At 40.7% G+C, this 16,722-nt stretch overlaps 1 protein-coding gene and 1 pseudogene across 1 annotated transcript in view; one reads left to right on the top strand and one right to left on the bottom strand.

Moving 5' to 3' along the window:
• FOXO1 (forkhead box O1) overlaps positions 1–16,722 on the top strand; it is a gene marked incomplete at its 5' end in the record, with an annotated part of 112,777 nt that overhangs the window by 42,465 nt on the left and 53,590 nt on the right. The window lies entirely within an intron of this gene.
• Positions 4,255–7,394, bottom strand: LOC108514131 (E3 ubiquitin-protein ligase RNF6-like; annotated as a pseudogene).

The raw sequence follows: 16,722 nt of genomic DNA on the forward strand, positions 1-16,722 counted from the left end.
TGAAAGCAGCTTATTAAAATAAGGGAACATAGAATGGTTACTCCAAAGGCAGAGCACTTAGACTCTCTTTGTAATTGAGTCTAAGCTAATGGAAAATGGATGATTATTTTAAAAAACTGTTTTATAGCAGAATTTTCTACCGGGCCACATACGAATTTTCTGCTCTTGCTGTTTTGAGTGTTAACAGTGGGAAATTGTGGACACTTACACTGAGCAGTACTTAGAATTTGCTGGATTTGCTGAAAAGTAATTCATCAGCATTGGAAACCATAAGCAGTATAAAATTGTTGATACCCGTATTTATTTTTATTTTCTTTAGGTGGAGAAAGAGACCCTTGAGTTAAGAGTTTTTGGATGATGAATTTAGTACTTAATCATTAGCACATTTGTGCATGTCATATTCTAGGTCAAAATAAATTATCAACATGCCACATTTGTGGTAGTTAGATAATGCTTTTATTTCCTCTTTTTTCCCCACTTTGAATCCAGATTAACATAACATGTTAATTTGTGTTTTTCTCAACTCAGTGTGGTAATTCCATTGCATTAAAGCTTTAAGCACTTTCATCTTCACTAATAATCCACTTAATCTCTCACAATAAAAAGTACTTTCATTTGTACTGACTTACATTTATCCAGTCAAAACTTTATATATTACTAGACTTTTGTTACTTTTACCTAGCATCCAAAACCATGTTTTATGATTGGTTCATAAAGAGCTATAGAAAACAGATTTTAATATTGCAATGTATATTGTTAAATTTTCTATCTAATGGATTGCCAGAAATACTCTGTTATATACATAAAAAACTGTATGCATAATTCCTAGTGAGATAGTTATTTTCAGTACTCGAAATACTCTCATTGAAAATTGTAATTCTGTGTTCCATTACATGCTTACCAAAAATGATTCCAGGTTGAGGGAGTGGTTGATTCCATATACTCTGAAAATTTCCAAAAAAATAATTTGAGTGGACTTGATAAACTTTAAAAAGTATTAAATTCCTACACAGTATCATCTGTCACCTCCCTCTGCCAAGTTGCCTGCCTAGCCACCATTTAATTTATGATGAGATGAGTACTCTGGCCCTGGGGTTCCCATCCCACCCCCTTTAGTCAGAGTGCTGTTCTTATCATATGGTATGAATCAGAACTGACCACTTATAATGCATGTTATAAGTGATTGGGTAAGATAGGCAAGCACAATTTTTAAATATTATAAAGCAAAGCATTGCTGCAATTTCTGGGTAAGTTTTCATGAAACTCATGTAGTACCATATGTCTCTTTGCTCTTAGGAATGTTCTGAGTGATCTGTTTTTTTTTTTTTTTTTTTTAAAGCAATATTAGTTTTTAACAGCTTTGATTACATTCCTGGCCTGTTTTCTGTTGGTGGTACTATCAGGCTATGATATGATAATAGTCCCCAGGTGCATAAAATCTTAGAATTGGGACTAGGCCACATATCTCCTTTGGCTTCTTCTGCAGAGGGTCCCCTAGGCTTTGTTTATCTCCAGAGATTAGGAGTCTTTTATTTCTTATTTTTATTTATTGAGACAATCTCACACTGTCACCCAGGCTGAAGAGCAGTGGTTTGATCACAGCTCATTACAGCCTCAAACTCCTGGGCTCAAGCCATCCTCCAACCTCAGCTTCCCAAGTACCTGGGACTACAGGTGTGCGCCACCATGCCTGGCTAATTTAAAAAAAAAAATTTTTTTTTTTAAGAGATGGTGTCTCACTTTGTTGCCCAGGCTGGTCTCAGACTCTTCCTGCCTCAGCTTTCCAAAGTGTTGGGATTACAGGCATGAGCCACCATGCCTGGCCTGGGGAGCTTCTTGACCATGGTCCCCGGAACTGGACCCCTTTCTCATTATGGGATGCACTCTAATTTATCAATGTCCTTTTTAAAGTGTGTTAATAAATAACTCATCTAGTTCTCTAGATATAGTGTGGCCAGTTCTGAGTGTAGTGAGACTTTTGTTTCCTGTGATCTGGAAATTTTACATTTGTTACTACAACCTAAGACTACCACACCTTTTTGTCATTTACAGTGGTTCATATGACACAGCAAACATTTCTGTGCCTGCCTCCAAACACATTTCCCCATTAAAAAGAAAAAAGACTATTGAACTTCCAATTTTATGTTGATTTTTAAACCCAGTATTCTAACTTGTCAGTGTAATTTAATTCTGTTGTTGATTTGATTGCTTATTTTATTTCTTGTTGTTGGCAAGTTTACCGATCTGTCTTCTGGGTTGTCTGTCATGTGATACACACAGACGTAAATGCAGAGGAAAAAAGGTGATTTTCATAATAGTCAGCAACAGTAATAACTAATGCCCCACATGGTCCCCCGCGTCACTTTTGGGAAAAAAAAAAAAAGCCTTTGTTCATAGAGCAGCCTTACCAAGGGATAAATGTTTTATGGCCTGGAGAGAAATACATCTCAATATAATGGCTGTGTTATTTTTTAGAAGCCAAGTTTGTTTTCTTTCCCCTTTAACTGTATCTCATTTTTTTTTTTGGAAACATTCCCATTGGAGAACTTAGAGAAAGGTGAATAAATGCAAATCAGGTGGTTTTGTTTTGATTTATTCGTACCTTTGATAAAAGGAATTGATTCTGCTGAGAATTTGACTGTTTAAGTGTGTTGCCACAGCAGACTTGCTGCCATAAAATGATTGGCATGGGCTTAAACCTTTGAATCACACCCTGGAAGCAGATAATACTTTAAGAAATCTCTAGTCTGGAATTGTTTCTTACAGAGCAGGACTCTCTTCTTCTTCCATGCTTACTTATAGTGATCCTTAGGGAATGGGCAAAATAGTAAATTTGGAAAATAATTTTTAGGTGATTGGAATCTGAGGAATAATGATAAAAAATAGTTTAACTTTGAAAAACCATGTTATGCCAGGCATAGAGCCGTGTGCTTTCTGTGTACTAGCTCATCACAGGCTCAGGTAATGGTGGAATTATGTCGAGCAGACAGGAGGCTTGGTGATTTTTGTTTGGATTTTCTTTGGCTTGGGAAAGACAGATTTGCCTTTTGCCAGAAAAGAAATTCCTTCAGTGAGCTAGCACTTCAAAGTTGATGTCTCAGAATGTGGTGGAGATGCAGCCAGTTCACCTGAAGGTAGTGGTGGTGGTTAAATAAACACTCCCTCTATAAGTCTAGCTTTTCCTACAGTTACGAAATTTGAGATTTTTTTGGTTTTTTTTAATGTTTATTGGTAGAAATAGATCATCAATGCATTCTTTGTGTTTGTATAAAATGCGTTCTCTTAAAGGTTTTGTTTTCATTGGAGATTTTAGCCTCCAAGTGAACTTAACATATTATCTATGCAATTGATTCTTTATAGACTTTTTTTTAGATTTTAAAACTAAATTTGAGAAACTGTGCATATTGTATACCTTATTTAATAATCCAAAGAATTGTTTGCACTTTCAAAAAAGTTACAAAAAGGCTGAGCACAAGTTTAATAACCTGTATGTCCTAAATTTTCCATTACTGAATAGATACTTGTTCAGTGTTATATATTGCTTGCTTTCTAATAAGTCAGATTGTCAGAGATGCTTCAGTAAATTGTCTCTATATTAAAATGATATCTGAATCCCCTTTCTCTCTGAGATGATCTTGCCAGTATTAAACATTGTGCCATATGCAGTATTAGCCGAAAAGCTTAAATAAGAACCAAACTTGTAGACTGAATCTTTTAACCTTAAAATTATATACCTATATATGCATATATGGTATACTATATATTAAATTTAACATTTCAAGTAACGTATGTATAGCAAACATTCAGCCAATACTCTTTCATGAAAAGGTATTATTCTTAAAAAGTTAATGAAAAGCTTATTTAGATAGAAATGTCTAGACACAAATACTAAGCCTGTGAAACTTGAAAGTAAAGTCTGCTGTGCTATTAAGAAAAAGAAGATTGGTTTTTAACCTATTGAATTGTGCAGAGACAAAAGTGCTTAGCATGACAAAATTACCAAAATAAAACATTTTAGACATTATTTGGTTCTAGCAATGTTAATTATTTTGTTTCTGGATAATTTAACATTTATATTTTAAATTTTATATAAATTTCCTCTTTATAGTAAGTTTTAAAAGCACACAAAAATAGTTCCAACTATATATAATCGGTTATTTTTCATCCTAGTTGGCTCATCACAAGTAACTAAGCAAAACAATGCCTGAACATTCAGTTCTACTAAAATACAATATTTGAGTAGATCCCATCACTTTACCCATTGTTTGCTGTGTTGGACCCTAAAACAGATCGCTGACAGATCGGACAAGTGAAATTCTCGGAGAGCCATCGGTCGGTACAATGAATATGAAATTCATGCATGCAAAGTAATTGCCTGAGCTTGTTTCCAGTTACATAGTCACTGATAACAAGCACTACGGATTTTACCTAGTTCACTATCAATACTGTTGTGCTCTAGCACTGGGTGGAAAGATTATCAGTCTGCTCTTTGGTTCAATCATATATTCGGGCAGGCGTGATGGCTCTTGCCTGTAATCCTAGCACCTTGGGAGACTGAGGCGGGTGGATCACCTGAGGTCAGGAGTTCAAGACCAGCCTGGCCAACATGGTGAAACCCCATCTCTACTAAAATACAAAAATTAGCCAGGCATGATGGCGGGTTCCTGTAATCCCAGCTACTAGGGAGGCTGAGGTGGGAGAATAGCTTGAATCCGGGAGACAGTGATTGCAGTGAGTCGAGATCGTACCACCGCACTCCAGCCTGGGTGGCTGAGCGAGACTCACATCTCCAAAAAACAACAACAACAAAAAAGAGAGAGCAAGGGGAAGAATAGGTAGTGTTCCAGTCTGACTAAATCATTTGAATTTTGCAACTACGTGCTACCCCTATTGTCACTGTTTCAGGTATGAGGTTGAGTGGTCTCATTTACACCATGCATTTCAGTGCTATCTCCTTGGGCCTGCCTGTCTTGAGAGGAACCTTCCCTGTGCTGGCTGCTGTCTAACTGTACCTAAGTTACTCAGTTCTGAGTGCATCTCTGGTAAATGCTGACCATTTCTCTGAAGCTCTGACTTGGAGAACCAGAGCTTCTCTCTAATGGTTGAGCCCTCCATTAGAGTACTAGGTTCTCCAGACCCAGTCATAATCTGCCTTAAAATTGACCAAAGAGCCACTGATGATGGCTCAACAAGCTCATTCTCAGAAATCCTAGGAAGAATTCTGGTACTAACATAGGTTTGAATACATGACCGCTCTAAACAAGAAGTGATTTGGCAGAAGCCCCCATTATTGCTTTGAATAGTGACTGTATTTTTTGTTAGCCCTACTCTGGATGAGTTCTGTCTGCAGTACTATCCCGATCTCTGTTTTCTCCAGGATGGATCCTTCTCACTTGAAGGTCCAGTGTGATTGTTGATGTTGTGGTACAGCAGTTGAGGATCTGCTGGATTCTTCTTCTACTGTTATTCTTGACACAAGTCTTGAATTAGAGAATGGGGTATATGCAGTACCTCTCTGTTCTCTATCTTGCTCTAAAAAGACTTGAGTTATACCTCTCCTCCTAACAGATCTTCTAGTGGTTTGGTGGTATTGGTCTACTTTCCCTTTGTGAATTATGATAAACAGTGCCACTCTGTCTCTTGAACTGGTGAATGACTTTGGCTACTGAAGGTAGATCTTATTGGCCTTAATCTTTGGTTTGTATTTCTCACTGTAACATTACCTCTAGCTCCATTTTCCCAAACATGTGCTCCTTTAAACCGTTGCGCCTCCCTTTGCCTGAGTTTGCTACCACCTGACTGGTTTGTATGACTACTGAAATTAGTGCGTGAAGCACTAGCTCCGGGAATGCCAGCTGATCCCCCAATTCCAGTTCTTAATCTTCCCAATGTTGAGAAAGATCCTTCAGCTGAATTTTTCCCCCTTGAAGCAAGACTAGTCCTTAGAACGTTGGAACTACCACCATTGAAATTCACTGAAATTTGGCTTCTTGTTCGCTGAGCCACAGGACTAGTTGACCTTTGTTGCCTGTTTGTAGTATGATATCTGTTTCTGAAAGTGGAATGTTTGTATAATCTCCATGAATTTCAAATCCTTTATTTTCTTGATTTATGTGGATTTCCAGACTAAACTGAAACTCCACTGTTCGAGTTTGTTTGACTCATAGCTCTCCAATTTTGATTCTCATTTTATCCACTTCGAGTTGCATTTCCTGTGCCCCAAAAGGTGTTCAACTATTCTGGAAGAGAATATTCATTTGAACTTTCTCTGGGGACTTCTGAGTCTCTGTAATTTGTTCCTTTTATTTTATTTTATTTTATTTTATTTTTTTGAGATGGAGTTTCACTCTTGTTGCCTAGGCTGGAGTGCAATGGCACGATCTCGGCTCACTGCAAACTACACCTCCCAGATTCAAGCGATTCTCCTGCCTCAGCCTCCCGAGTAGCTGGGATTACAGGCATGCACCACCTACACCCAACTAAATTTTTATATCTGTTTAGTAGAGATGGGGTTTCACCATGTTGGCCAGGCAGGTCTTAAACTCCTGACCTCGTGATCCACCCACCTCAGCCTCCCAAAGTGCTGGGATTACAGGCATGAAACACTACGCCCGGCCAATTTGTGCCATTTCTCAAGTCAGGCTGAGATGCTAGTTGTTCGTTGACCCCGTCTAACCGCTGTTGCAGTTCTTCTGGTAATTCTCCGGGGGAGCCTAAAAGATTATGGTCTCTCATAAGCCGATAATCTTCTTTGTTGAGTTATTTAATAAACTGCTAATAGGCCTCTTCTCTTTGGAGACGCTCTTGCTGCCATCTTCTCCTATTTTCACAATGATTACAGTCTTGAGATAAGGTTTCTTCACCACCACCATCTGATCTAGATCTAGACTGATTCATCCTGAGATTCCTGGCTTTCTTATTTTCCTTTCGACATTCTTTTAACATATGCCATAGTATCCATCCTTCAATTGTTTGTGCCTTTTTTGAGAGCTGCCCATCTCTTCCCAACTCAAATCCATGCCTATTGGTCTTCAGGGTTCTTAGTTTTAACTACTGTACTGTTCTTGGTTTCATAACTCTGCTGTTCAGTAAAATAACAATTATTGTCCTCTCTGCCCTCATCACTCGGCTTAGCCAAATCATCCACCAGAATACAATCCTGTTCTGTGGAACAGCTCTTGGGAGCTTGGAAGAAGAAAGTTGAGTGGGTATTTTAGTATGAATTGGTAGTATTCCACATGTACATCTAAAGTTTTCAGGGCCAGGTGTCATGGCTCACGCCTGTAATCCCAGCTCTTGGAGGGGAGTGTAGGATGAGATGGGCGGATCTCTTGAGTCCAGGAGTTTGAAACCAGCCTGGGCAACATGGTGAAACCCCTTTGCTACAAAAATTAGCAGGATGTGTAGCATATGTCTGTTGTCCCAGCTACTCTGGAGGCTGAGGTGGGAGGATCACTTGAGCCTGGGAGGCGGGGTTGCAGTGAGCCGAGATTGCGCCACTGCACTCCAGCCTGGGTGACAGAGCCAGGACCGTGCCTTAAAAAAAAAAAAAAAAAAAATTGGCCGGGTGCGGTGGCTCACAGCTGTAATCCCAGCACTTTGGGAGGCCGAGGCAGGCGGATCACGAGGTCAGGAGATCGAGACCATCCTGGCTAACACGGTGAAACCCCGTCTCTACTAAAAATACAAAAAACTAGCTGGATGTGGCGGCGGGCGCCTGTAGTCCCAGCTACTCGGGAGGCTGAGGCAGGAGAATGGCGTGAACCCGGGAGGCGGAGCTTGCAGTGAGCTGAGATCGCGCCACTGCCCTCCAGCCTGGGCGACAGAGCAAGACTCCGTCTCAAATAAATAAATAAGTAAATAAATAAATAAATAAAAATAAAAAATAAAAGTTTTCAGGTCTTGCACTACTCTAGAAGAAATATCTAGAAAGGCAGATGATGTGATTTTGGCAAGCATGTCACCTGTTGATTTCTATTTTGCCAGTGAATGCATCAGGCCTGAGGTGTGTGTGAGATCTGGACTTCTCCATTTCTTGTTTCTGATCACCTGAGGCTTGCACTTTGGAGCTTTTCCTTGTTTTCAGAGAATTTCCAGTGTGGTACATCTCATTTGTTGTATTACATACAACGTACAGAACACTTAATGCTTTCATTGGTTAGGAATCTCTGAAATTAAAAGGAAATACCATGTTAGTTTTTGCCTTCTTATTTATTGTTCAACATTGTTATTTAAATCTTTTTCCCTATTTTCAGGTCATGTCCGCCCCCCGCCCCCCAACATGTTTGGTATTCTTTCTATCCACCTGTTCCTTCACCCAAATATAGTTAGGAGAGAGGAGTGCTGATCTATTAAGGCTTGTGTACTGTGGCTCTGTGTCTTTATTAGATGAGACTGAGTTCCTTTTCTGGCTGCTAGATGCTGGGGACATATTACCTGGTCACAAGAATGTGAGTTCTGATGATTTCCCACCCCTCTCTCTTTTAATGGTAAACATTCTTAGTAACTTTTCAACTTTCTTTCTTTCCTTTTTTTTTTGAGATGGAGTTTTGCTCTTGTTGCCCAGGCTGGAGTGCAATGGCCCCATCTTAGCTCACCGTGACCTACGCCTCCCTGGTTCAAGCGATTCTCCTGGCTCAGCCTCCCGAGTAGCTGGGATTACAGGCATGCGCCACCACATCCAGCTAATTTTGTATTTTTAGTAGAGACAGGGCTTCTCCATGTTGGTCAGGCGATTCTCAAACTCCTGACCTCAGGTGATCTGCCCGCCTCGCCTCCCAGAGTGCTGGGATTACAGGCGTGAGTCACCGTGCCCGGCCTTTCACCTTTGTTATTGGTCAGAGATAGATTGTTCCCCAAACCGTCATTTCTCTGTTATCCCATTAGAAATTCATGCAGAAATTAATACTTTCGTATCATATTTTAAAATATCTGTTCAGTTATTTCTATTTCGAGTGACTTGTATCCAGCAGGGCGGGTGTGGGGAGGTTTTGTTTGTATTCGCTTGTTAGCATAAAGATGCTAAAGCATGAGGGCTATCCATTGAAAAAGGAGCCCCAGGAAGCTCACAGGAGGTGAGTTGCAATAGAGTGTTGTTTCCTGGTTCCTTGCTCCTTTCTCCATCTGTCTCTTTTGCTCTGGCTCCCAATCTAGACTGCCAGGTAGTGCCGGTTTTTCTTTTCATTCCTTGGTCTGCTTCAGGATTTACTTTTATTGTACCGCCTTCCCTTCACACCCCTTGCACGCAGCCTCACGGATCAACTCTGTCCTAAGTAGAGAAACACAGCTTCGTCTCCCTCTTGTATTTCCGTCTTGTTCTGCCCTATAGTAGCTCCTGATACCTCCAGCATAAATACAATTGCTCATCATGGCCTTTTCAGGCCATTCCTGCTGCTGCTTCCTGTGAGTGTACCAATAGACTTCTCCTTCTCCACATGCGTTTGGCCCTCCACGGTCCCTCTTCTTCAAACCCTTTTCCTGTCTGCTTCATTAGATGAGCATCGTCTCATCCTTCAGACTCATTTCCTTTACAGAACTTTTCAGAATACCTGGTTTAGTTCTTGTCTTTTTAATTTTTTCTCTCTCCTTCATACATCTTTAAACATTAGTCCCTTTGCAGCGTTCTCTGACTTAATTTTCTGTTGTGTGTCAAGGCATTCAATGTTCTTTTTTTGTGTTTTAATTTTTTTTTCACTTAAAAAAAACCCTCCTTACTATCATTCCCAGATATTCTTGTCTCAGCTAAAGATACTTGTTTTTGATTTTGAGTAAATATTCCAAGTAACTAAAGCTCTTTCAAATTTGGGAAGAAGGTGTTTTTCCTTTCCCTTCCTATCCCACGTACGGTTTATCAGCAGTGCTGGCATCTTTATCTTCAAAATATATCCAAGTTCCTTTACTTCTTACCCCTTCCACTTCTGTGTCTGGTTCAAGCCCCTGTAGTTTCTCTGCAGGTTGGTTGCTCTGTCTCCTAACTGCTTTTCCTGCTTCTGCCCTTTCTTTTGCAGCCTGTACTCAGCAAGGCCAGATGGATCCTCTGCTCCAAACTTCCCCTGGCTGCCTGCCTCCCTCAGCCTGAAAGCTGAGGTTCCCACAGCAGCCTGCAAGCCTCTCTGTTATAGCCCAGCCCTCCTGACCTCATTTTCCTCTCTTTCATGTCTCTCTGGTCACTTGGCCTCCTTTCATGCCATGCATCCTTCTGCCTCAGGGCTTTGGCGATATCTCTTGCCTCTCTTTGGAACACTGTTCCCCAGGTGTCTGCCTGGCTACTTCCTTCACCTCTCCTCGCTCACTCAGATGTCACCTTTTCAAAGCAATTTTCCTTGACCTCATTGTTGATAATCACAGCCTCCCCGCATGCCCGGTATATGCCATGCACCATCCCCTCTGCTCTGTCTGACTGTCTGTCTGTCTGTCTATCTATCTATCTATCTATCTATCTATCTATCTATCTATCTATCTATCTATCTATCTATCTAAGTTATCTATCAATGTGCGTATGTATGACGGAGTCTCACTCTGTCACCCAGGCTAGAGTGCAGTGGTGCGATCTTGGCTCACTGCAACCTTCCCCTCCTGGGTTCAAGCGGTTCTCCTGCCTCAGCTTCCTGAGTAGCTGGGATTACAGGTGCGCACCACCATGGCCGGCTAAATTGTATTTTTAGTAGAGATGGGGTTTCACCATATTGGCCAGTCTGGTCTCCAACTCCTGACCTCAGGTGATCCACCTGCCTCGGCCTCCCAAAGTGCTAGGATTACAGGCGTGGGCCACTATGCCTGGCCCCCTCTGCCAGGCACTTGTTGCCACCTACCCCCAGTGTGTATTCTTGTCCATCCCCCACCGTAGAGCACAGGCTCCACAAGGACAAGCATCCTCTGTTTTGTTCATTCTTTTGAACTCACATGGTAGTAGGTGCTCAGCAGTTGTTTGCTGCATGAATGTGCTTTTTATCTACCTCTGCATTCACTGTGTGCTTTTCTGCCTTACTGGAGTGATGGGAGTGATCACTGGGATCTTCTGGTTTTTTGCTTACCACCTATGCCATGTCTTCTGGAGCTTGGCAAAGACCTTCTCTTCCTGTGTACATTGCTTTGCCTCCTAGCTACTTCAGCATGGTTTTCAAGCTAGGAAGGGGTGAGCCTTTCAGGAGAAGCTTTATAACAAAGTGTGTTAAATAACTGGCCTTATTTTATACACAGTTTAAATCCAGCCAGGCCCTGGATGAGGATTTGAGAGGATCTCTGTGCTCTGTAGTTATGTGGATTAGCACTTGGCTTTCATTGTTTTCTTTTAGCCCTGACTTTCTGGTTCACGTTTGTTTAAATAGTCTTGAGTGTTTCAGAGGCTGAGGTGGTTGGAAGGTTGGCCACTAGATAAGGGGAGCATCGCTATCCTTGTGCTTTCTTCTCTGCAGGGCCAAGAGATCTTACACTGTCGGTGCAGTGTGAGAAAGTTGCTAGCGTTGTTCTCAGTAACAAAATCTTCTATGTGAAGGTTTGCTGTCCTCTCAGTTTCTTAGTTTTCCTCTTTACAAAATGAAACGTCATTGACCGTATACAACTCCAGTGACCTTGAGTCCTGTAGGTCCCTCTTGCTGAGTAGAAAATTCAGATGAATTAAATTGTGTTGCAGAATCACGCTTTGAAAAGAGGTCCTAATGCCTGCAGTGTTCTTGACTTTCTGAAGTGGACTGAGCTCATGGTCAGCATGTTTACTGGTGGTTAAACATATCTAGCTTTAAATTTTCCAGATTCTGGAGGAGATGAAGACGATGAGAAGCAAGCACACAGCAAACTGTTTGGCTTTTAGATGCATCCTGGCCTGGCCGGGTGGACTTGCACAGAACTGCTGGTGCCAGGTTAGTTCCCTGGGACTTTTCCAACATTTGTCTCTGTATTGAGTTTTGTCCTTATTCCTGAAATAGAGTAGCCACTGAAATCAGGAACCAGAACTGCTGGAAAATACCTTTGCAAATCACTGTGTTGCATGGTAGAGGAAAGGCAACTGCCAGTAGTTAAAATACCGGGTTGAGTGCTAGTTTTTTCACCCTTTATTTTTTCTCTTTAAAGAGAGGTCTGATTTACTTTCTTCTGTCTGTTAAAGCTCTTCACAGGCTCTTAGAAAAATAAGCCATTTAATGGTACCAGCCGTGAGGACCCAACTTCAGTTCCATGAAAGCTGCCTGGTAGTTCTGGTCACAGGGTCCTGATGGAAGACAGTGTAACTGCTGCTAGGCAGTCAGCTGGAGGGCTCTGGTGTGGCTCACGCTCGTGTTTGTTCAAGTGACCTGAATGTGCTTCCTCTTTGGGGACCTGTTTCAAATGCACATGCTGATGCCGTAATCATCCACTAAACCAAATGAGAGTCAGGAAATTCGAATTCGTGGGGCCTGTGACTTGGCCACAGTCCCTGTACACATAAAACAAGGTCTTAAATCAGAGAGACTACCATCTAGATTGACACTCAAACTGCAGATGGGGGCCGGAGCGGCTCTTGGTGTGGGAACTGCAACTTTGAAGTTCCAGACTTTGATGTGATTAACATTTCAGACTTACAGTCCTTTCTGTGTGGTAACTTTTTTGTTTTTTTTAAACACCAAACTGAAAATAAAAATTGATTTAGATTAGGGATGTTGGAGAAGCAGATCGTAAAGGGAGAAGGCCTCTTTGCAAACCACATGTAACTATGTCACATCCTTATGTGCCTCAGGAAGAGAGAGATGATAGACTAGTGACCTTTCACCATATCTCTTTTACTTCTAGCCGTTCTCACAGAGATCCTGCCCTCCAATACACACATCACCGCCAAAAAGAGGACACTTTTGACTTTGCTATCCCTTATTGACCAAGTGATAATCCTGATGGAGAAATAGGGTTTACAGGCATGAGGTGTTCTTTTTCACCCAGATTTCAAGGTTTAAATACTGGAGATCATCTGACAGCCTTCAAATTGTGGCTGATTAAAGTTTAGTTCTTCACCTCTATCTTGCTGGTGAAAGGAATACGAAGACAGGGAGAGTAGAGTTTGTGGGTCATTCCTCTTTTAAAATGTTGCCGTTAAAATCGTAGATCAGCTGATACCCAGTAGTCCTCCTTTATAGGAGGGAGATAGTTCCGGGACCCACAGTGAGTGCCTGAAACTGTGGATAGTATCAGACCCTGTGTATACTACGTTTTTCCCTATACCTACATACCTATGATAGTTTATACATTAGTCAGAGTAAGAGATTAACAACAATAACTAATAATAAAACAGACCAATAATAACAGTATACTGTAATAAAACATAGATGAATGCAGTTTCTCTCTCAAAATATCTTACCATATCGTACTGCAAGTAACAAAAAGGTAGAAAGTGAAAACTCAGGGAAGGAGTACTGTATATGAAATTGACATCAAGGAAACAAGAAATGTTGGGCCTGGGATGATAAAATTTCTTGACCACTGACATTGTTGGGCCAGCCTTCTTTTTGAAAGAAATCTCCTTAGGCATGCTTGCGCGCATTTGTGTACGTACATATGTGTAGCACACACACACAAGTCTCTTCTGTTTTCTTCCTTAAGGTTGAAAACCTGAGGTGTCATCCTGATAATTTCATGGAGACCCTGCAACATTTTCTCCATCATACATGGCACTTTCTCTTCATAGCTGTGTTTATGATATGCTGTCTGCCTGCTGTGCTCTGTCCATTTGAGCTTTCTAAAACCCTGTAGTAGAAGTGGGGAAGCCTAGATTTTGTTGGGGAGATCCAGGGTCTCCATGGCATGACAGCTGATAAATGGAGAATGGATAACTGTAACCCTTGAGTCAGTGCATTTTCTGCTGGCCCGCTCAGTCTACTGACCCTGTCTTCAGTAGGCCTGTAAAAAGGCAGGGCAAAACCTAGCCCTCTAGTAGAGTTTTATTTTATTTTGTTTATTTATTTATTGAGATAGGGTCTCACTCTGTTGCCCACGCTGGAGTGCACTGGCGTGATCTTGGCTCAATCCCCGACTCGTGGGCTCAAACGGTCCTCCCACCTCAGCCTCCTGAGTAGCTGAGACTAAAGGCATGCACCACCACGCATGGCTCATTTTTTGTATTTTCAGTAGAGACGGGGTTTTGCCATGTTGCCCAGGGTAGTCTTGAACTCCTGGGCTCAAGTGACCCACTCAACTTGGCCTCCCACTGTGCTGGGATTTACAGGTGTGAGCTACCGTGTCCAGCCTCGGTTTTAATATTTTACTGTTGACAATACTGTAGCTGTGATGGGAGGAGGGAATTAACAGGGCTCATGGGAGAGTGCTGAGCACCATCCTCTCTCCCAAACACAGCTTCCGTGTGTTTTAGATGTGTTCTTTCCCTATCATGCCATCCATGTTTAGGGGCACGAGACGAGTCAGGTGAGGAGGGATTGGGCAGGTAAGTCCATGTGAACCCCTCTAGCAGGGTTTCCCCCCGCATCACTGTTTCAAGGACATAGGATACAATTATGGCTTAACTCTTTTAATGTACAAAATCAGCAGATGTGATGAATATTTTTAGCTTCAAATTTGTGTTACACACTGAGAACCTTATGTATGATTCTAAATTTATTGGTCGGTCATATCCTGAACTATACACTGTATGTACCTAGTAATCTAGTATTGGTTACAGTGATGCTGTCTTAAGTTTGTTTGTTTGTTTTAAATAATGTCTGAACCTACCATAGTGGTAGCACTCTAGCACAGTTTTAGGTAACGAATAAGATTGCATTCTGACATGGTGTCATAAATCATATCTAAAACCCGTGAGGTCACATAGAACTTGTTTATGTAACAGGATAGAACAAAACTCATTGTTCTGAGAATATATTGCGCACTCATTTTATCCTCAGTCACGATGAATTTTACAGCCTATGTGCAGTATTGATGCCACTGAATAAGCATTTATTTTTGATAAAGATATAACTTTTCTCCTAACATTCAGTTGAGAGGTTGCAACAACTAAGACTTTGCATTCTGGAATTTATGTATACGTATGTGTATAGATACATGTGGTTTTTAAGGCCTGGCAACGTTAATGAATACTGGTAGAAGATTTTGGCTGTCTTTTAACAGCATTACCACGTGGTTGACCATTTAAATAAGCAGCACTTTATCTTGATGTAGTGAATGCATTTCACTGATTATTTTGGCAAACCAGGGTATTTGTTGGTTACAAGCATAATTTTCTCAGTTTATGTTATTTTTCCTTCTAGATGTTTGTGAGCTATTGTTTTTATAGCCTGTATTGAAAACATGCTTTTCTTTTAAAATGGATTGTAGAGCTTTGTTAATAAAAAAAATTTAAAATAAAATGGTAAGGCGGAATGGCTTAGTTATTTTGTATTTTCCTGTAAAACAGCCTCAGTTAAGTGAGCCACAATGAGCCATGATGTATTTCCTCCATCAGGATGGAAAATAAGCCATTTATTATTTCAGGTCTGACTCACAGTGAACCTGCTGACACTGGGATGTTTTAAAATCATAATCATAAGGAACAGGTTAGGGCAGAAACTTGGACGCTGGGCCTAGGATTACCTGCTTATTACAGTGTTTTACAACTTGGATGCTTTAGGTTTTCTGGCACAATGTCCTAAACCTCACACACTAAACACCCCCTTGTTGTACAATTATTGCTTGCTGGTTTTAGATGGTGCCAAATAGACAGATGCCTCATCATAATTACCATTTTTAAAAATTTCACTGTTATAGATATATATAAATAGGTTGTTATCTCCTCTCCCTTCCCTCAGTACAGTATGCTCATGCTTCCACAAAAAGCACCCCGGATGTCCTTAGTTAATAAAGACGGGCAGCTGAGGAGTGAGAGTGTGGCAAGTGGATGCAGCGTGTCCTCAGTGTCGCAGGGTACATAATATTAAATTACATGTGATTGCAAAGGAAAGCAGTTACATCGAATACAGTTGTCAAAATTGTCATAGGGTAATAGATGTGCTTCTTTATCAATACATTAAATAATATTTAGTGGTGGGTCACTGTAATTTTGAGGTGGAGATGAATAAACAATATTTTGGATTTTTGACAGCAGCTGTAATGTGAAGGCATCCAATTTCTATTGTTGTCAAAGTCACAGGTACTGCCAATACTGTGATGTGTTGCCTACATTCGTAATTGGAAGAAATGCTAAATTTTAATGAGTGACTCATAAAAATGTGTTTTTTCCTATCCAAGGTCATGAATCCCTTGAGTTCTGTCCATGGGCTCCAGGTTAAAAACCCTGGTCCTTGAGGAATTTTTTTTTTCCCACCCTGAAGAATTTCTTTAGGCATGAATTTGAATATATGCAAATAAAGTTTTCCTTGAAGACAGTGCTATTTTACTAGCTTTGGTTCAAAATAGGAAGACATGTTTACTTCTTGTTTTTGTAGTCAGTTCTAATTATCTGTAGTCCAGAATTGAAGAAATTAGCTTTCATTTTCCTGAGAAAATCACTTACTCCTTTGACATCAAAAGAAGGATGCACTGAAACCTGTATTTTCTGTGGTTTTGAGTAAACAGACTTAAATTTACAAATACTCATGCATATAATTCTATACACACTCTAGGCATATTAATACAGTGTAGACTGATACATATATAGAAATGACATCCTTTCCAAAGTAAGTGTATGCATCTCCTTTGTAAGACAGAAGGAAGAATAAAGAAAGCAAACAAATTAACTTTGTCATGGCAAGCAGAAGGAAAAAGAGGCAGTAGGCT

This window comes from Rhinopithecus bieti, unplaced genomic scaffold (genome assembly GCF_001698545.2).
Source record: "Rhinopithecus bieti isolate Rb0 unplaced genomic scaffold, ASM169854v2 scaffold_32955, whole genome shotgun sequence".
Lineage (NCBI taxonomy): Eukaryota > Metazoa > Chordata > Mammalia > Primates > Cercopithecidae > Rhinopithecus > Rhinopithecus bieti.